Genomic DNA, 21,751 nt, shown 5'->3' on the forward strand with positions numbered 1-21,751 from the left:
AGGGGATCTTTCTGACCCAGAGATTGAACCCGGGTCTCCTGCTCCATGCTGCTGCTGCTGCTAAGTCGCTTCAGTCGTGTCCGACTCTGTGCGACCCCATAGACGGCAGCCCACCAGGCTCCCCCGTCCCTGGGATTCTCCAGGCAAGAACACTGGAGTGGGGTGCCATTTCCTTCTCCAATGCATGAAAGTGAAAAGTGAAAGTGAAGTCGCTCAGTCGTGTCCGACTCTTAGCGACCCCATGGACTGCGGCCCACCAGGCTCCTCCGTCCACGGGATTTTCCAGGCAAGAGTACTAGAGTGGGGTCCTGCTCCAAAGTTTCACCTTAAAAAATTCATTTGGCTAATTTAGCAATTAGTTCACTTTCCGTTCCTGAATTAGCAATTAGTTTCACTTTGAACTCTCATGTTAGGTATATATCTTTTTCCATTTAAGTACCATCAGGACTACCTATAAAAATCCACTGCCTTCTCATATTTCTAGATTTGTTGTTTAAAAAAATCACCACATAGAGATCATTAGCCTTCCTTTTATATTTTTTATTTTCTTAACATGGCCCTCTGATGAGACAGATTTAGAATAATAGAGGGAAAATAAGCTCTATTTATGGGCTCCTTTCTGTCCAACAGTTTTGTATGTAAGGATATGGTTTCCATGACAAAGAAAGCATCATATAAACCACTGAAGTATCAATGTGGCTTTCCAGTCCCTCACTCTACATACTGACCACAGCAGGAATATCAAGGCCTCCACATAAACCCCTTTGAACATTGACTATTTCCCTCAAACTGATTTTTTTAAATGTTGAACCAACCCTAATACTGAATTCATATCCCAAAAGATTTGTCCAAGGAGTTTTATTGGAAATATTAGCAAAATACATCCACATAGGAAAATATAATCCTTTCGTTTCTAGTAGCATTTACTTGTGCAACTCTAGCATCATAGCTTTTGCTTTAGAAATGATTATACATCTAGAAAGGATGGAATTTAATAATAACAATAGTAATAATAGCCATCATTTAATAAGAATTGAAATGTGCCAAAATTGTACTAGATGTATTAAATATAATAAAATCTGTTTAATCCCCACAGCAATCCTATTAATCTCTCCTTTTTGCAAATAAATTGAATAATAATAAGTTTAAATGCAATGACCAAAGGGAGGTAGCTAATAAGACTCTAAGCTAGAATATGCATCAATATCTGAACCTCAACCTCTATACAACATGGTCTCATTAAAAAATGACCACACTTGGAACTTCCCTTGTGGTCCAGTGGGTAAGTCTCTGAACTCCCAATGCATGGAGCCTGGGTTCAATTCCTGGTCAGGGAACTATAGATAGATTCCACATGCCACAACTAAGAGTTCACATGCTGCAAATAAAGATCCCAAATACCCCAAGGAAGATCAAAAATCCCACATCCGTAATTAAGACACGGCACAGCCAAATAAATAAATTATATGTGTGTGTGCCTGTGTTAGTTGCTCAGTTCATGTCTGACTCTTTGTGATCCCATGGACTGTAGCTTGCCAGGCTCCTCTGTCCAGGCAAGAATACTGGAGGGGTAGCCATTCCCTTCTCCAGGGATCTTCCCAACCAAGAGATCGAACAATCTCCTGCATTGCAGGTGGATTCTTCACCATCTGAGCCTATATATATATGTATATATATTATATATGTGTGTATATATGTATATATATGAATACATATATGTATATATACATATACATGTATATATGTATGTATAATGATATATAATATAATAAATATATATTATAATATTACAATATTTATAATCTAATAATAAATATTATATGTCTATATATTATATATTTATATGTATAATATATATACATATATATATAAATTAAAAAACAATGGTTGCACTTGGTTTTAGACTTTTAGGTGTTTCTATATTAGTGCCAAAAAAAATAGGCTAAACATTTCTGGATAACCTCTCATAATCTCCCTAAATTAATATAGTACCGAGCAATATAAAATATTCAAATGACAAATTCATCTTCAGAGGAACCAGAGTCTGTTATCAACATCCCACATTTCGTTTACCATGCTGAATGTAAAAATTTAGATTGTGAGGCTGCTGCTGTTGCTGATGCTAAGTCACTTCAGTCATGTCTGACTCTGTGCGACTCCATAGATGGCAGCCCACCAGGCTCCCCTGTCCCTGGGTTTCTCCAGGCAAGAACACTGGAGTGGGTTGCCATTTCCTTCTCCAAAGCATGAAAGTGAAAAGTGAAAGTGAAGTCGCTCAGTCGTGTGAGACTCTCAGCGACCCCATGGACTTCGGCCTTCCAGGCTCCTCCACCCAAGGGATTTTCCAGGCAAGAGTACTGGAGTGGGGTGCCATTGCCTTCTCCGAGATTGTGAGGCTGCTGCTACTGCTGCTAAGTCACTTCAGTCGTGTCCGACTCTGTGCAACCCCATAGACGGCAGCCCACCAGGCTCCGCCGTCCCTGGGATTCTCCAGGCAAGAACACTGGAGTGGGTTGCCATTTCCTTCTCCAATGCATGAAAGTGAAGTTGCTCAGTCGTGTGCGACTCTTAGCGATCCCATGGACTGCGGCCCACCAGGCTCCTCCGTCCACAGGATTTTCCAGGCAAGAGTACTGGAGTGCGTTGCCATTGCCTTCTCTGATTGTGAGGCTAGATGTCTCTTATTTGTGGTTTTAGAAATTTATGAAAACCATTCAACACTTGGCAGCCCCTCTTAAGAGACCTAGTACCCTTCCCTGTTCTGCTCACCTTCCCTCCCACTCTTCTGTGAAGCATCTTCTACAAGAGGTCAGCAACTCCAGGATCTAATGCCTGATGTTCAAAGGTGGAGCTGATGTAACAATAATAGAAATAAAGCGCACAATGAATGCAATGTGTTGGATCATCCAAAAACCATCTCCCCATCACCAATCCATAGGAAAATTGTCTTCCATGAAACTGGTCCCTGGTGCCAAAAAGGTTGGGGACTGTTGTACCTAGATTATTTCTATTGAATTCTAGAAGGCAGTATTATAATAAGCCATAAACAAGAGTGCATTTGAGTTACTTCTAATGTGGTGGAAGAACATAGAGCCTATTATACACAGTGAAGTAAGTCAGAAAGAGAAAACAAATATCGTATATTAACACAAATATATGGAATGTATAAGATGGTACTGATGATCCTATTTGCAAAGAACAGACATAAAGAACAGATTTGTGGACACAGTAGGGGAAGGAGAGTGTGGGACTAACTGGGAGAGCAGCACTGAAATATATTACCATATGTAAAATAGATAGCCAGTGGGAATTTGCTGTATGAAATAGGGAGCTCAAATCCGGTGCTCTGTGACAACCTAGAGGGATGGGATGGGATGGGATGGGATGGGATTTGGGAGGGAGGTTCAAGAGAGGGGACATACGTATACCTATGGCTGATTCATGCTGCTGTATGGCAGAACCAAACATAATATTGTAAAGCAATTATCCTCTAAGTAAAAATAAATAAATTTAAATTTTAAAAAATAAGTCTGTGGATCCACATAGCACAAAGCACAATGTTGTTGGAATAAATCATAAGTTTAACACTTGTACTTATTGCATTTCAAATAAATTTAGTGATTAATACAAGTTATTTGAAAGTATTTTAAAATTCATAACATGTTTGTCACATCAAATACCATAAAAATTATAAGTAATATAACATGAATGTTTCTATAGATTTCTTACTTTAAAAGAACTCTTAATAGTGAAAAGTAAAAAACCAATACATTAGTCCTTGAAGAATAAAATTTTCATTCTGCTAGGTCTCTTATGATTTGCACAGCAAAACAGGAAAAGTATCCTAATACCTTCTCCATAATTGTGCAAGATTACAGCAATAGACAAAAGAAAAGGCCCACAAGCAAAAAACTGAAAAGTCTTCCAAATAGAATATCTTGTTGACTACACCCAAGAAACAAAGTTGAGAACATAAAAGAACAAAAAGTATTAAGACTGATTCTCAAGATACCCCTCTGTCTCCTCTCCCAGAATAAATAATGTCCAGCACTGCAGCCCCTGCAAAGGAGGACCTGGGATGCACAGTATGAAAAGAGATACAGTCTAGACTGTGTTTCTTCCCAGTTATTAGCATGTGTTTTTTAAAGGGCTCAGCAGCATAAAAGTGAGGCATGGATATTTTAGGCAAAATATTCAACAGCCACTCTTTAATTAACTTCACCAAAGATATTCAGCATTATACACCAGTAATTAGAATTTAGAGCTATTTGCTCTGTAATATTAAAGAATGGCAAGGCTTCCATTATTTATAAAGCTGCATTTTTTCAACTTTTCATTTCACTTGCTCAAATTGGTTCTGAAAATATATTTCAAAGTATCAAGCTTCACTATTAATCAAAATTGTCTCAAAATTCCAGTGTGTTCTCATTGCTAGCAATGGTCACCCCTAAATAGATACTTACTCCTTAAGCAAGTATTAACCTTGATGTGATTGACCTTGATGAACACAAGTAATGTCTCTCCCACAGTTATTTGAGAAACAGGATGCTCCCTGCTGCCTAGCCTTTGATCCACATAATTTCTCTTACCCAAAACCTGTAGAAAGAAGTTAACTTCAGAGTTAGATCTGTCTGCCAACTCCAGTTCCATTACCTACCATTGTTTTATTCAAGGAAAATTGTTAAACTTCTTTGAATCCCTCTCCCAACGAAATTTACTTCACTGTCACTAAGAATTACATGAAGCAATTCTTTTACACAACTGAAAAAACCATGACCAACAGCATTTTATTCCCTCAAGGAGCCCACCCCCAGTCTCCTAAATATTTTTTATTCCTATCTCTTCCTCAGGTCTGAACAATTCCTTCAGTCCACACTGCTCAGTGGCTTTGACCTTGCCCATGAAATATATATGGGCTTCCCTGGTGGCTCAATGGTAAAGAATCTACCTGCAAAGCAGGAGCCACAGGAGATACAGGTTCCATCCCTGGTCGGGAAGATCCCTTGGAGGAGAACAAGGCAACCCACTCCACTCTTCTTGCCTGGAGAATCCCACGGACAGAGGAGCCTGCCAGGCTACAGTCCATAGGGTCGCTAAGAGTCAGACACAACTGAAGCAATGTAGCACGCACACATGAAATACAGGGACTGGCTAGTATCAGGTAGGAGAAGGCAATGGCACCCCACTCCAGTGCTCTTGCCTGGAAAATCCCATGGACGGAGGAGCCTGGTGGGCTGCAGTCCATGGGGTCGCTAAGAGTTGGACACGACTGAGCGACTTCCCTTTCACTTTTCACTTTCATGCATTGGAGAAGGAAATGGCACCCCACTCCAGTGTTCTTGCCTGGAGAATCCCAGGGACGGGGGAGCCTGGTGGGCTGCCATCTATGGGGTCACACAGAGTCAGACACGACTGAAGCAACTGCAGCAGCAGCAGTAGTATCAGGTAGGAAGAAGGGCAGGTGAAATCATCATCATGGATCTTGCTGGTTCTGTTCGCAACAGTTCCTATTCATTTGTTTAATTCATCCTCAAGGGAATATGTTTATTTTCAAGAAACATCTAAGTATGTGCTAATCATCTAAGTAAGTGTGACAAGATGAAACTCAGTCTAATCCAACCAAAGAGCCAGAACATAAACTTTTTTCATTTGTAATAACATAGGTTAAATTACAAGAAAACTGTGGGCATAAATCAGTGTTTCCAGAGTTCATGAAAGCTAAAAACTGAATGTTTGGATGCTGTGAATCAGATATACAAAAATCATTCACAACCTTATTTTTCTTTACTTTCTGTCACAGAGACTGGAGAATTGAGATGCCTTCCTAGAATCCCCCATAGTTGGGCTTAGCCACGTGACTCATTTCCAGCCAATGAACTGCAGGCAAAAGGACAGGCTTTTTCAAATGGACAATGGTGTAAGTTTTGGCATTTTGCTCTTGCCCTGTAACCCTCTCTTTTCCTCCATTTGGAACATGAATAGAAGGCTAGAGGCACAACAACCACATTGTAACCATGAGTCTGAAAACAGTTTAAGGATAGAAGGAACCAGGTTCATGCAGAACTATTTTACCAGCCTAAGATTTCCTACAGAGAAGGCAATGGCACCCCACTCCAGTACTCTTGCCTGAAAAATCCCATGGATGGAGGAGCCTGGTAGGCTGCAGTCCATGGGGTTGCTAAGAGTCGGACACGACTGAGCGACTTCACTTGCACTTTTCACTTTCATGCATTGGAGAAGGAAATGGCAACCCACTCCAGTGTTCTTGCCTGGAGAAACCCAGGGACGGGGGAGCCTGGTGGGCTGCCGTCTATAGGGTTGCACAGAGTCGGACACGACTAAGCGAGGCAGCAGCAGCAAGATTTCCTAGCTCCAAATTCCTTGTTACGTGAGACAAATAAACCTCTTATTTGTTTAAACCACAATTAGTTGAGCTTTCTGCTAGTTATCATAATTGAATTTTATCCCAACTAATGCAGCCTAAATGGAGAACAAAACTTAGTCTAACAAAGAATGGCAGATAACTCCAGGGAGGAAAAACAGCAGGAAACATGACCATATCTGAGAATGAACGTCCTTGGTTTGGAGAAAAATGAACAAAATAAATTCACTGAAGTTAAGGAGATACAGAAGGTATCTCTGAGTCAACAGGGAAGCCTATACAGAAGGTAGCAGCAGATAGGGTTGTATCTGTGGATAAGGGCCCAAATACATAGCGTCTGAGTGCTGGGATGAAGGGTGTGAAGTGGGGACTCATTGAAGGGATGATGGGGCAAGAAAGAGGGGATTTATATATAGTATATTATAGTTTATTCAGTATACTATGTGGCTTCCCCAGGAGCTCAGCAGGTACAGAATACGCCTGCAGGAGATGCAGGTTTGATTCCTGGGTTGGGTAGATCTCCTGGAGGAGGAAATGGCAACCCACTCCAGCATTCTTGCCTGAAAAATCCCACGGACAGAGGAGCACAGCGGGTTACAGTCCATGGGGTTGCAAAGAGTCAGACATGACTGAGCGAGAAAGCATGCACACACAGTGTACCGTAGCATAGTATGTGCGGTGTAGGATAGTACCGGGTTGTGTCATCTAGTTTAGTATGGTATAGTATAGTATGCTACGGTGTAGTACAGTGTCACATAGTACAGGGTGGCATAGAGGAGTATAGTATCATTCATTCATTCATTCATTTCAGTCACTCATTCGTGTCCAACTCTTTGCGACCCCATGAATTGCAGCACGCCAGGTCTCCCTGTCCATTACCAACTTCCGGAGTTCACCCAAACTCAAGTCCATCGAGTCGGTAATGCCATCCAACCATCTCATCCTCTGTCGTCCCCTTCTCCTCCTGTCCCCAATCCCTCCCAGCATCAGAGTCTTTTCCAATGAGTCAACTCTTCACATGAGGTGGCCAAAGTATTGGAGTTTCAGCCTCAGCATTAGTCCTTCCAATGAACACCCAGGACTGGTCTCCTTTAGGATGGACTGGTTGGATCTCCTTGCAGTCCAAGGGACTCTCAAGAGTCTTCTCCAGCACCACAGTTCAAAAGCATCAATTCTTTGATGCTCAGCTTTGGTCACAGTCCAACTCTCACATCCATACTTGACCACTGGAAAAACAATAGCCTTGACTAGACAGACCTTAGTCAGCAATGTCTCTGCTTTTCAGTATGCTATCTAGGTTGGTCATAACTTTCCTTCCAATGAGTAAGCGTCTTAATTTCATGGCTGCGGTCACCATCTGCAGTGATTTTGGAGCCCCCAAAAATAAAGTCTGACACTGTTTCCACTGTTTCCCCATCTATTTCCCATCAAGTGATGGGACCAGATGCCATGATTTTCATTTTCTGAATGTTGAGCGTTAAGCCAACATTTTCACTCTCCTCTTTCACTTTCATCAAGAGGCTTTTTAGTTCATCTTCACTTTCTGCTATAAAGGTGGTGTCATCTGCATATCTGAGGTTATTGATATTTCTCTGGCAATCTTGATGCCAGCTTGTGCTTCCTCCAGCCTAGTGTATCTCATGATGTACTCTGCATAGAAGTTAAATAAGCAGGGTGACAATATACAGCCTTGACGTACTCCTTTTCCTATTTTGAACCAGACTGTTGCTTCACGTCCAGTTCTAACTGTTGCTTCCTGACTTGCATTAGGTTTCTCAAGAGGCAGGTCAGGTGGTCTTGTATTCCCATCTCTTGAAGAATTTTCCACAGTTTATTGTGATCCACACAGTCAAAAGCTTTGGCATAGTCAATAAAGCAGAAATAGATGTTTCTCTGGAACTCTCTTGCTTTTTCCATGATCCATTGGATGTTGGCAATTTGATCTCTGGTTCCTCTGCCTTTTCTAAAACCAGCTTGAACATCAGGAAGTTCACGGTTCATGTATTGCTGAAGCTTGGCTTGGAGAATTTTGAGCATTACTTTACTAGCGTGTGAGATGAGTGCAATTGTGCAGTAGTTTGAGCATTCTTTGGCATTGCCTTTCTTAGGAATTGGAATGAAAACTGACCTTTTCCAGTCCTGTGGCCACTGCTGAGTTTTCCAAATTTACTGGCATAGTAAGTGCAGCACTTGCACAGCATCATCTTTCAGGATTTGAAACAGCTCAACTGGAATTCCATCACCTCCACTAGCTTTGTTCATAGTGATGCTTTCTAAGGCCCACTTGACTTCACATTCTAGGATGACTGGCTCTAGATGAATGATCACACCATCGTGATTTTCTGGGTCATGAAGATCTTTTTTGTACAATTTTTCTGTGTATTCTTGCTACCTCTTCTTAATATCTTCTGCTTCTGTTAGGTCCATACCATTTCTGTCCTTTATCAAGCCCATCTTTGCATGAAATGTTCCCTTTGTATCTCTAATTTTCCTGAAGAGATCTCTAGTCTTTCCCATTCTGTTGTTTTCCTCTGTTTCTTAGTGCCATATAATATAGGTTAGTATAGTATGGTGTAGTATAAGGTAGTACAGTGTGGTATAGTGTACTGCAGTAGTGTAGTGCAGCATAGAGTAATATAGTGTGGTAGAGAAGAGTGTAGCACAGTATGGTATAGTGTAGTATAATATAGTCTCGTATAATGTAGTGCAGTGTAGTGTGGTACAGTATAGTGTGGTGTGGTATAGAGTAGTATAGTGTAGTATATAGTATTGTATAGTGCCATATAATATAGTTTAGTATCGTATGGTACAGTGTAGTATAGTAGTGTGATATAATGTAGTGTAGTATAGTATAGTACAGTATGGTAATCTGCAAGGGATTTTTCCCATTACTGAATCCACATACACATGAAACCAGTATTTTTTATTTTTAAGGACCTAGAATGACACAGCCATACAACATCTATTCCTAGTAATTTACTCTTTGTAATCTATGAAGTAGCCCTCACTCAAGTCCTCTGAATGGTACTCAATTCAGAGCGATCCTAGTGAAAGCCCTCAAAATAAGTAAGTAATAAAAGCAAGGATGTGTTTATCACTTGGACACACTGTTCTTTGCATGATACCTAAACTCTTCACTTGTCCTATCTCCCATATCCTGTAACTCCAACTAAAAATGCCATGACACTTTTGGCAAACCCAGAAAGAGAAAAAGTCTAGCTATTGATCTAGATGGTGAAAAACAGGCCAAATATGAAGTTCAGAGTCTAATGTCTTAACTAGACAAGAATTATGAGAGAGAGCCACGCTTGCTTCCTCAAATGGGCTGTGACTTTTCTTCTTTATTTAACAAACACTGACACAATGCATACTACATGCTCAGCACTGTTTTATGTGCTTTGTAAAGAAAAGCAAACAACATTTAATTTTCCAAACAGCTCTATAAAGCACTTAGTATAATTTATCACCATTTTACAGGTAGAAGCATAAAGAGGCTAAGTAACTTTTCCAAGGAAAAAAATCTACTTCCAAAATATTTATATATACTAATCATTGCAGTCATCTACCTCCCTTCAAATTAAAATTCTGATCAGTGTTGGGAGTATATGGTCACAGCCTGAACCCCTATTACAAGCTTTTGCCTCCTTATAATTATCACTGGCCTATCCTCAGGCTGTAAAGGGAGGATTAGGAGGAAAGAACTGAGCCTTCTGGCAAATGTTCACATCTAGACTAACTAGAACAACTTCATCACAGATCACCCCTCTCTTTACAGTGTTTGTTGCACCAAACATAGGCTAAAAAGGCTAGAACAAGAACAAAGTAGGACTTCCCAGGTGGCTCAGTGGTAAAGAACCCACCTGCCAATGCAGGAGACACGGGTTTGATCCCTGAGTCGAGAGGAGCCCAAGGAGAAGGAAATGCAATCTACTCCAGTATTCTTGCCTGGGAAATCCCATGGACAGAGGAGCCTGGTGGGCTACATGGAGTTGCAAAGAGTCAGACACAACTGAGCAACTAAACAGAAACAGAGAAACTGTCAACCAACTGTGAGATGGATAGAGCTTTCCACATAAGAGAGATTTTGTGGAAAGCAATATATGATTTCAGCTTTCATGGATCATGAATTGCTATGGGTTGAGTAGGGACAACAAGAAAATCAATGTGATTCCAGAAAAAAGCTGGAGTTTGTTTCCAGAAAGAACAACAACAAAAAAAAAATCAATGAGCTTCCAGACAAACTTTCATGAAAGGCTTCTACTTACAGCCATGAGGGACTAGCTGGTGTCAGAGCATTGTCTACTGAAAACAACAAGAAACCCTGGGTAGATTTTTTACAAACAAACAACAAAAAAAAACCTGATGGTAATGTGTTACCAAGACAGCAAGGACTTGAAGAGTCAATATCCTCAAGAAATAGAAAGTATAATACAAAGAAGTAAGGCTAAATTCATCATTATATGCTCCTTTCCGTCACTGGCTTTTTTCAGGAGGTGGTCAAGAGGCTGAAAAGTCAAAGAGGCAGCAACTCAAAGGTCAAAAAGCTGAGTAGAGTTCAACAGAGAATTCAGTGGTCTCAGGGGATTAAGAAAATAAAGATGAGAGCTCACCAAGAGGAAGATCCCAGAAAATACTTCTAAAAGTATTTCTAGTACTTCTAGTCTTAGTCTTCACATAGGACTCATCAGGGGCTGTGCTAGAAGACTAAGTGCGACTAGAAATAGAATGCCGCTGCTGCTGCTGCTAAGTCACTTCAGTCGTGTCTGACTCTGTGCGACCCCATAGACGGCAGCCCACCAGGCTCCCCCATCCCTGGGATTCTCCAGGCAAGAACACTGGAGTGGGTTGCCATTTCCTTCTCCAATGCATGAAAGTGAAAAGTGCAAGTGAAGTCGCTCAGTCGTGTCCAACTCTTTGCAACCCCATGGACTGCAGCCTACTGGGCTCCTCTGTCCATGGGATTTTCCAGGCAAGAGTACTGGAGTGGGGTGCCATCGCCTTCTCCGAGAAATAGAATAGTTTTCATAAAAATTTAAATACAGCTGCAAATCAACTCAACCCCACACAAGGCTGAAGTATTCTTCCTCTAAATCTCCTGCATGCCAGAAGCAAAAATCAATTGTCTTGCCAGGAAGATAACACACAGAGCCTCAAAATCACTTTACAATTTTTCACACACAACTATAAGAAACAGTTATTTCTATGAAATCAGATAAGAAAATTTACCCGTATGCTGCTGTAGTTATGCGGACTGTAGAAGAGGTCTGTAAATTATCTGGCACTCAAAAGGTCAACAAATGACAGCTTTAATAGCAAGCACTGAGGAAATATAAAGTGTGTCATGTTTTTTTAAAAAAAATTCACTTTTATTCTTTCTGCCAGAGACCCTGTGGGGTTGACTAATAACTTTGTTATATTAAAGGAAAAGATGTGCTGGCTTTATGATTTGATTAACATTAGTATTAGAAACTAGAGATAGACACTTTTCCCTTGTCAGTTCCTCAGCAAGTAACCAGAAGTCAGCAAAAATGACAGTTCCATATTAATGAAGCAAGCACAGCTTGAAAAGCATTTAACCTGGCTTTTCTAGCCATTGTCACCACACCATCCCAGGCTGTTTTGTTTATAATTAAACAAAGTTTCTGCATATAGCTTCACAACTTGATGTTTCACAATCAAGGGAAAATAATTACCTTTTAGTCTGGGTGTTCCTTAATGGGTGAAAATGGAGATGCATTATCCACGCTTTCAACGTCTCTATTTTGTACCGCACTTAGAACAGCAGAATAGAGGGCTGATATTTGGAATTAAAGGCAGTTCAGATTTATAAAGAGTTTTACAAACATAAGAGTTCTTATTTTTATACCCTTAAGTAAGGATTGGGTTTTGAGATTTATACACTAATGGCTAAGAATATGAAGCCTACAAAATTTAAATGCCAGTAACAGCCCCAGTAATACTAAATTGGGGTAAAATTATGGCTAAATTGAGCAGAAACGATGGTCTTAATTTTCCTTGCGCCATTTACTCATCAGGTTTTCAAGGTCACTTTAAACTAAATTTGAAATATCCAAAGGTTATTTTGAATAACTGTGCCTCAAGTTTTAGATATACCGCAGCCTGGGAAGTGTATTAATAGACAAAATTTTAAAAGAAAAAAATCGAGATTTAAAAAATTTTCAACTTCCTCCCACTACTCCACTTCTTCCACACTGCTGCCCTAACAGGACCCAGGAGAGCAAAGAACTCTGCAGGACAAGGGACACAGCAGGATAGGGCAGCATGAGGCCCTGTTCTCCACTGGCGCCAGCATCACGATCCTCTGCTTCCGGGTCACCAGCCAGGGCAGCTCTAACAACATCTTTAACTGCTGCTACCAGGAGGTGAAGAGCTTCCAGGTAAAAAAATCCGGCTGCCAACGCAGGAGCTACGGGTTCCACCCCTGGATCGGGAAGATCCCCTGGAGAAAGCATGGCAACCCACTCCAGTATTCTTGCCAGGAGAATACCATGGACAGAGGAGCCTATAAGGTACAGTCCATGGGGTCATAGAGTCCGACACAGTTTAGTTTTAGTGACTAAACAACAACCTGGAGGTGAATCACTTCTGCAAGGAGGTGCCCATCACAGTCGTGGGCTGCAAGATTGACCTGCGCAAGGACATGTAGCTGGTGAAGAAGCTGCGGGGGACTGGAGCCTGTGACCTACCAGAGGGGCCAGGAGATGGCGAGGGAGGACCGTTTGGATGCAGGGTCTCCGTCCACTGCTCAGCTTGGCTGCACAAAACGTGTGCACCCTCTTCTAGGGAGTGGTCGGCTGCAGTTGCAATCTCTGGTGGAGGATTACGCAAAGCTTTGGTGCGGTAACAGGATGGCCCGGGCCCTCGCTGCCCCCGAAGGACCCCACCGCGCAGGAAGGAGGTGGGCAACGGCCTTCTGACTGGTTGGCAGAGTTGTGACCTCTGTATTGCATTTGAAGCAGATGAGCACGGCCGAGGCCTGTCTCTGACCCCAAGGCTGGCTCCCTGGACTGGAGAGAAACCCCGCTGAGGCTGAGGCCTGAGGGAAGAGGGTCCTAGGCCCATCAACCCTGTAGAGGCCCAGCCCTAGAGTCTCCTGGAATTGCTGACAGACCATCTCCCAGCTCCTGGCCGCGCATCCAGGACCGCGCATCCTGGAGCCACCTGTGAAGCCTAGCGCCACCTCGCGGCTGTTTCTGGATCTACGCCTTCAAGACCTGCATGCCTAAGACTATCTGCGCCGAACTCAGGCTGCCCCATTCAACCTGCCCACCCCAGGGATAATTGTAACAATTACCATTATAAGTACAATTACAAATGACATTGTTCTGCGTGTTCAGTCACTCAGTCGTATCTGACTCCTTGCTATCTCATGGACTGTATGTAGCCCGCAAGGCTCCTTATGGGATTATCCAGAGAAGAATACTGGAGTGGGTTGTCATTTCCTCCTTCAGGGGATCTTCCCCACTAGAGATCCAACCCTCATCTCCTGCGTCTCTTGCATTGGCAGGAGGATTCTGTATCACTGAGTTACCTGGGAAGCCACAATGACATTACTTATTCCCCCTAAAAAAAGTGTTACATGAAATAAACAACCACTTATTTCACAAAATAAACAACTGTTGGCAACCATGATACCCCAAACCCTACCCTGGTGGTGACACAATGAAAGAGGTCTGAAACAATTATGATTCTGGAAAAATTATGGTTATCTGAGTCAAAGCTTTCTTGTAGTTCTTAATCTTTAGTTACTATGACATATTCCAAGAAGTAAGGTGTCCTTAAGTACAAAATAATTTTTGTTCTCCATATAAGTTTCTTCTTTCCCTCAGGATGGAGAAAATAAATTCAGAAAAATGAAAGAAGCAAAGAAGATCCATGACTTCTGATGAGCACGAATAAACAGACAAGATCTGAAATTAAGAACAAGGAGATATAATAAAAAAGAATTGACAATTTAAAACATTGGCAGTTTTAAGTGATGTTTGTTATATTAAACAAAACCTTTTTGTGATAGGAAAATAAAAATTGGATTCTCAAATTTAAACAGTTTCAAAAAACCACTTACATACTAAAATATATTCTGAGACTTGCACACCACAATATGATATCATAGGATAACAGTTGAATAGTTCAATTAAACAGCAATATTTAACTGAAGCACTATTCTTCACTTTAAGAAAAATCCAGTTTATAATAACAACAAAAACTAAAATAGCTATGAATTAACAGGACAATTGATGTACAAGAGATATATCATGAAAGCTATTAAATTTAAACTTTATTCATGGACACAAACAAGACGTGAGTACACAGAGAATCACACCATGTTCTGGACTGAAGGTAAAAATATTGTAAGCCAATCAGTTCAGTTCAGTTCAGTTCAGTCACCCAGTCGTGTTTGACTCTTTGTGACCCCATGAATCGCAGCACGCCAGGCCTCCCTGTCCATCTCCAACTCCCAGAGTTCACTCAGACTCACATCCATAGAGTCAGTGATGCCATCCAGCCATCTCATCCTCTGTTGTCCTCTTCTCCTCCTGCCCCCAATCTCTCCCAGCATCAGAGTCTTTCCCAATGAGTTAACTCTTCGCATGAGGTCGCCAAAGTACTGGAGTTTCAGCTTTAGCATCATTCCTTCCAAAGAAATCCCAGGGCTGATCTCCTTCAGAATGGACTGGTTGGACCTCCTTGCAGTCCAAGGGACTCTCAAGAGTCTTCTCCAACACCACAGTTCAAAAGCATCAATTCTTTGGCACTCAGCCCTCTTCACAGTCCAACTCTCACATCCATACATGACTACTGGAAAAACCATAGCCTTGACTAGGTGGACCTTAGTCGGCAAAGTAATGTCTCTGCTTTTGAATATACTATCTAGGTTGGTCATAACTTTTCTTCTAAGGAGTAAGCATCTTTTAATTTCATGGCTGCAATCACCATCTGCAGTGATTTTGGATCCAAAAAAAAAAAAGTCTGACACTGTTTCCACTATTTCCCCATCTATTTCCCATGAAGTGATGGGACCAGATGCCATGATCTTTGTTTTCTGAATGTTGACCTTTAAGCCAACTTTTTCACTCTCCTCTTTCACTTTCATCAAGAGGCTTTTTAGTTCCTCTTCACTTTCTGCCATAAGGGTGGTGTCATCTGCATATCTGAGGTTATTGATATTTCTCCCGGCAATCTTGATTCCAGTGTGTGTTTCTTCCAGTCCAGCGTTTCTCATGATGTACTCTGCATAGAAGTTAAATAAGCTGGGTGACAATATACAGCCTCAACAGACTCCTTTTCCTATTTGGAACCAGTCTGTTGTTCCATGTCCAGTTCTAACTGTTGCTTCCTGACCTGCATACAGATATCTCAAGAGGCAGGTCAGGTGGTCTGGTATTCCCATCTCTCTCAGAATCAACTTCCCTTAAATAAATTCATAAAATCAAAACAATCAAATTTTGAACAAATTTTGTGGAACTTTACAATGTGATTCTAGAATTTAATTGAGAAACTAAATGCACAAAATAAGTAATACAATCTTAAAGAAATAAACATTAGTGATTCATTTGACAGCTCCAATACCAATACTGTGACAAAAAATTTCAGTACCTAAGGGAGAGTCTGATTGTCTTAGAAATATTACTAATAAAGTAGATAAAGAGAATCAAGTACTGGAAAGCTGACCAACCCATACAAGAATAATTAGTATATAATAGTGTTGATGTTTCAGGTAATTGTGAAAAATAGCAAATAAAACTGTGACCATCCATTTGAAATACTAAAAACAGATCACTATATCACAAATTCACAAAAATAAATTTCTGTCATACTGAAAAACTAAATGTAATAGGCAAAACTACAAATTTTAGAAGACTATATAGGATATTGTTTTCATAGAAAAAGTCTTCTTAAACAAAACTAAAACCAGAAGCCATAAAAAAAGTGTATATTTTTTAAAAAATTTAGTAAGAAAAATCCCTTAAACAAAGTAAAAATGAATGAGAGAATAAGGATTATCATGTACAAAGGATTTCTACACATCAATTTTTTAAAGAAATAGAAATGTCTTCAGGATGTATGAATAAGCAAATCACAGAAGAATAAATACAAACCTTAAATCATCATTTATGATCAAATTGTTAAGAACCTTGGGATCTAAAGTTTACCATCAACTTGGTATAAAATGAAAAGAATTCAATAAAATCTAGTGTTGGTCTGCCTTCATACCATTGGTAAGACTACAAAACATCACAGCTGTTTTGAAGGACCTTTGACAAAATCAGTCAAAATGTAAAATGGGCACAGATATAGATCCAGGTACTTCAATTCTTCAAATTTATCCCTCAGAAATACTTGAATATAATGTAAGGTAGAAACTATCACTATATTGTAAAGCAATTATACTCCAATTAAAAATAGAATTTTTTAAAAAGAAATGTTTGAATAAATGTTCAGGGATATGTACAAGAGCAATACTTAAAACATTGATTATAACAAAAATTAAAACAACTTAAGTATCTATCAATTAAAGAATTTTTATATATCATGATAATCCATTCTACAAAATTACATGTAGATATTAAGAAAGGGAGGCCAACATGTTCTAACATAAAAAATTCTCCCAAAATGTCCATAAAATAATTGAGGTGACGTACAATATGTACATTAAAATATAATTTATCTTTTAAAAACTAGATGTGCATGTACATGCAAATTAATAGAAATCTATATGAAAATATAACACCAAATATTAACAGTGATTTGTCTTAGGGAGTAGTAAATGACTAATATAACCTTCTTTAAGTAGTAAGAAGTTATAGCCAACCTACTTAATAATGTTGTAATAGGTACCTAACAAATATTACTGTCAATAAAACTATTACTTGATACATAACACATATGTAATTGATTCTGTATACTGACTTTTTGTTAACACAGAAGAAAAGCAATAGTAACATATATCCACAAAAATACAATCAATAAAAGCATTTTCTTTGAGTTTTCATTTAGATTCCCAGTCTTTTAGAAATACATGTGACAGTTGTTTTTATGTGAATAAATAGCTATATATGGAATCAAAATAAAACCAAGCTTAAAATTATCATCATCCTCATCAGTTCTGTAATATTCAAGTCCAAAATTAAAAAACAAAACAAAGGTTAAAAAAAAAAAAAAAGAACAATGGAAAGTCCAGTGCTTAGGACTCCATGCTTTCACTGGCTCTCCACCCGGGTTCAGTCCTTGGTCAGGGAACTAAGATCCCACAAGCCAAGCAGGGCAGCCAAAGAGAAAAAACTAAAACAAAGCAAAAAAATAAAATTAATTTTGGAAAATGTTTCCAAAGCCAGCCTATATATACCCAACATTGTTATTTTACATTTGCAGAGACTCATAAGGTAATAAGTGTAGTTTTGCAGTTTTAACCAATATTTCAAGACATTTCAAAAATTTGCATTGGAAGTGTCTTCTGTAAAATCCAACTAGAAGTTTATGAGAAAGGTAAAAACAAACAATTTAATTAACTTACCCCAACTGAAGTCAGTGCTTCCCAGGTGGCTCAGACAGTAAGGAATCTGCCTGCAGTGCAAGAGACCCAGGTTCAATCTCTGATCAGGAAGATCCCCTGGAGAAGCGAATGGCAATCCACTCCAGTGTTCTCCCCTGGAGAATTTCAGGGACAGAAGAGCCTGGCAGGCTACAGTACGTTGGGCTGCAGAGTCAGACAAGACTGAGAGACTAACACTAGGAGAACTGAAGTCTGTTTGAATTATTCAGGGAAACTGAGTAACAAGTCAAATAATTATACATAGCTGTTTCCCCCTGCTCCATGAGACCAAACTACCCATTCAGATATGATCAGAGATGAATTATCAATTTTCCTAAGCAATACTCTCAAACATTTTTGTGACAATTCCCAGTGATCTCAAATTGTACATTCATAATTTCCTGTTCCAAAGACCTCCTTTAGGAAAAATAATATGAAGTGCAGACTGCCTTAAGGATAACTGAACAAAATGTTAAATTGCCGTCTGGGGCAATCAACTCAAGACATTTTCACAATATCACTGGATAGGAAAAAAGGTTTGAGTTTCACAAGTGAAAGACCCATAGCCAATTAGTTGGCAAACAGCTATCTGTATTGCTTGAATACTTTCCCTGGGGCTTATTTTCTTGTCTATAAAATGAAGTGATTAGACTAAATGATCTCTAACATTATCCATCTCTTTATTTTTTGAGGTCATGGGCCAGGCTTCCAAGCTTAAAAGCTATGGAGAAAGGGCACCACTAACAGAGAAGTAAAATGGGGACTGAGGTGATGGGGATGGAATTAGTTCTAGTTTCAGTTAGCAGCAGTTTATATTGCATAACAAATCACACAAGACTAGAAGGTTTCAAACAACAAATATTTATTACTCCTTATGATTTTGTGGGTTGGCTGGGTAGTTCTTCTGATCTGGGCCAGCTTACCTGGGAGTAGATGTCTTAGGGCATGAGTCCAAAAACCTTTTCTGTAAAAGACTCTGTAGACCATGTGATCTTTGTTGCAATTACTCAGCTCTGCTTTTGAAGAACAAAAGCAGCCATAGATAATATGTAAATGAGTGAGTATGGCTGCCTAAATACTATCTTATTTACAGAAGCAGATATTGGACTGGATTCAACCCACAGATTGCAATTTGCCCATCCACGGTCTACACGATCTAACACACATCTGGCTGGTTAGCTCAATACCAGTTGAGATGCTTCAATTCTTTTCCACATCAACCTCTCATTCTCCACGAGGTTAGCCTGTGGTCATTCACATGCTGTACTTGGACTTCCAGATGCAACAAGACAGCAAGGCAGATTGTAGAACATTTTTCAAGCATCTGCTTGTGATATATTTGCCCCATTGGCCAAAACAAGTCATGTGACCAAGCTCTGAGTCAAGGAATGGAAAAACAGACTCCACCCTTTGATGTGACCAATGGGCAAAATCAAAATATAAAGTGTTATACATAAAAATGGAAGAAATCTGTTCCCCTTTGTATAATATGCCACGGGGAACTCTGTAAAAGATACCTGCAATGAATCCAAATTTCTAATCATTTAGATTTAACTAACCCCAAGCCAATTAGAAACATAACATTTTGAGATGACATGAAACATACTTTATTTCCCCTAAAAAATAAGTTTAATGTTATGATTATTTTAAACTTCTTCACATGAAAAGAAATAGTATCACTCCAGAGTTTCTCTGACAATATAAACTCTATTTTATAAGGTTGGTGGAGTTTAGACCATTATGCTGCTGCTGCTGCTGCTAAGTTGCTCAGTCGTGTCTGACTCTACGTGACCCCTTGAACTGCACCTACCAGGCTCCTCCGTCCATGGGATTTTCCAGGCAAGAGTACTGGAGTGGGTTGCCATTGCCTTCTCTTAGACCATCATAGAGTAGACTAATAAAATCCTTTTAAATTGCAATGATTTTTTGCCTATCCTTATATGAAAAGGGATGTCTATAGCCTACAGCAATAAGTGAAGAGTACATTTATTACTTGAGACTAAACATACACACTTCACTCCATCATTTTCACTCCAGTTTGATATCTATCCTCTAGGCAACAGAGGCTTACAATGACAGAAGCAGTGATCACTACAGAAATTGACTGGTATTATTTTATAGCAGGAAAGTACCTGAGAAAGCAGTCTGAGAAAATTGGGAAGCACCCTTGGAAAGCTAAAAGTGGAATTCCCCATGAACATTTTGTCAAAAATATAGAAATAAAAGTGAGAATGTTTAGTCACGTGATATGACTTTCAAAATAATGAATAGACTACTTCAGCAGCCATTGTTGAATGTGTTCCCCTAAGACACATTTATTTTTAAAAACAGTTTTATTTACATTAAAGTTGATCATCCATTTGTCAGCAACAGAGAAGCAGAAAGATATACCAAATAGAGAGGCATTTGAAATACGATTGATAGTTTCCTGTACATGGAAGCGATGTCTTCTGTGTTTGACATGATTTTATTTGCTCTCCTCAGTGATTAGCTTCATAAGAAACTGACCTCTTCCTACCTTCTAACTCTCAGGAAAGGAAAAATAAATTTTCAGGTAAGCCTTTCAGAGAAGACACAATCCACATCCTTAAGCATGAAAAATAAAAACATAAATTATTTTATAGATTACCTATTAAGGATGGGTCAGAGAATAGAATGAATTCACTTAAGAAGAGGGGTCTTAAAACGTGGCTGCTTACTAACAGCATTGGCATCAGCTGGGGATGTATTAGGTATGTATGTTATCTAGCCCCATACCTTAGTCGGCGAATCAAAATATCTAGGAGTGGGATCCAGCAATCTGTTTCTAAGAAGTTGATCCTGAGGCTCATTAAATTTGGGGACTGCTGTATTCAAAGATAGTTCAATTTGATTATTACATTAAGAGGGACCACTAGAAGCCAATCATATCTGATGATTTTAAACTATCTGCTTTCATCAACCTTCATGGGCCATTCACTTTTTTTCTTTTCAATTAGATATTCAGTCAGGAATTTCTAGTTATAGACATACAAGTTGACTACGGACAATAGGCTTGATTGGCAAATCACCATGCTGTGAATCCCTGCACTCATTTCTTATTCACATCAGGTGGGATCCGTGAAGCTAAGAAAGCATTAGCTAAATGAACAAAGTTAGGACATGGAAATTAGATAAATTCCATTTCTTTTTTCACAGTAGTTTTCAGGAGATATATACTTCCTATGACTCCAGGAGTTTTATTTGGGTCATGAGAAGAGTAGCAACAATGTGCTATTTTGCTCTAGAGTATTGAAATCACACAATATAGTCCAGCATAAATACAATTAAAAACAAATAGGTTTTATCACTTACCCAGAAAAGTACAAGTGGTATTTTTCTTCTTTTAAGGAAAAGGTTGAAAGTAAACTGACACTTGAAAATATTAGCAAGACATGGGAAGGAAGATAACAAACCAGGTGGAAAAGCAATTTAGTGAAATTGAGGACAAAATGATGGATGGAGGGTAAACTGGACTTCATATAGACTATGGATGAGCTTCCAGAAGTTCAGAATGTTTTCAACTATGTAATAGTCTTCCATGAGTTCACAATTGTATTTACGTCTGCTATTTTCTACCTTCTTGGAAGACATTGTGAACATCCAGGATACTGAAGGTTCAGAAAACTGTTCTTTACCATCCAGTCCCCCATCTCCAGCTACATTCTACATTCTTTTCTCACTTTTGAACATGGTGTTTTGGTAGAAATGTGTATTTCATAGGCCTTTCTAACAACGGATAGCTTAATCGTAATTGCTTTCCAAATACTTCTTTACCTAATGAAGCAGGAGGATGA

Source organism: Oryx dammah, unplaced genomic scaffold (genome assembly GCF_014754425.2).
Source record: "Oryx dammah isolate SB20612 unplaced genomic scaffold, SCBI_Odam_1.1 HiC_scaffold_10, whole genome shotgun sequence".
NCBI lineage: Eukaryota > Metazoa > Chordata > Mammalia > Artiodactyla > Bovidae > Oryx > Oryx dammah.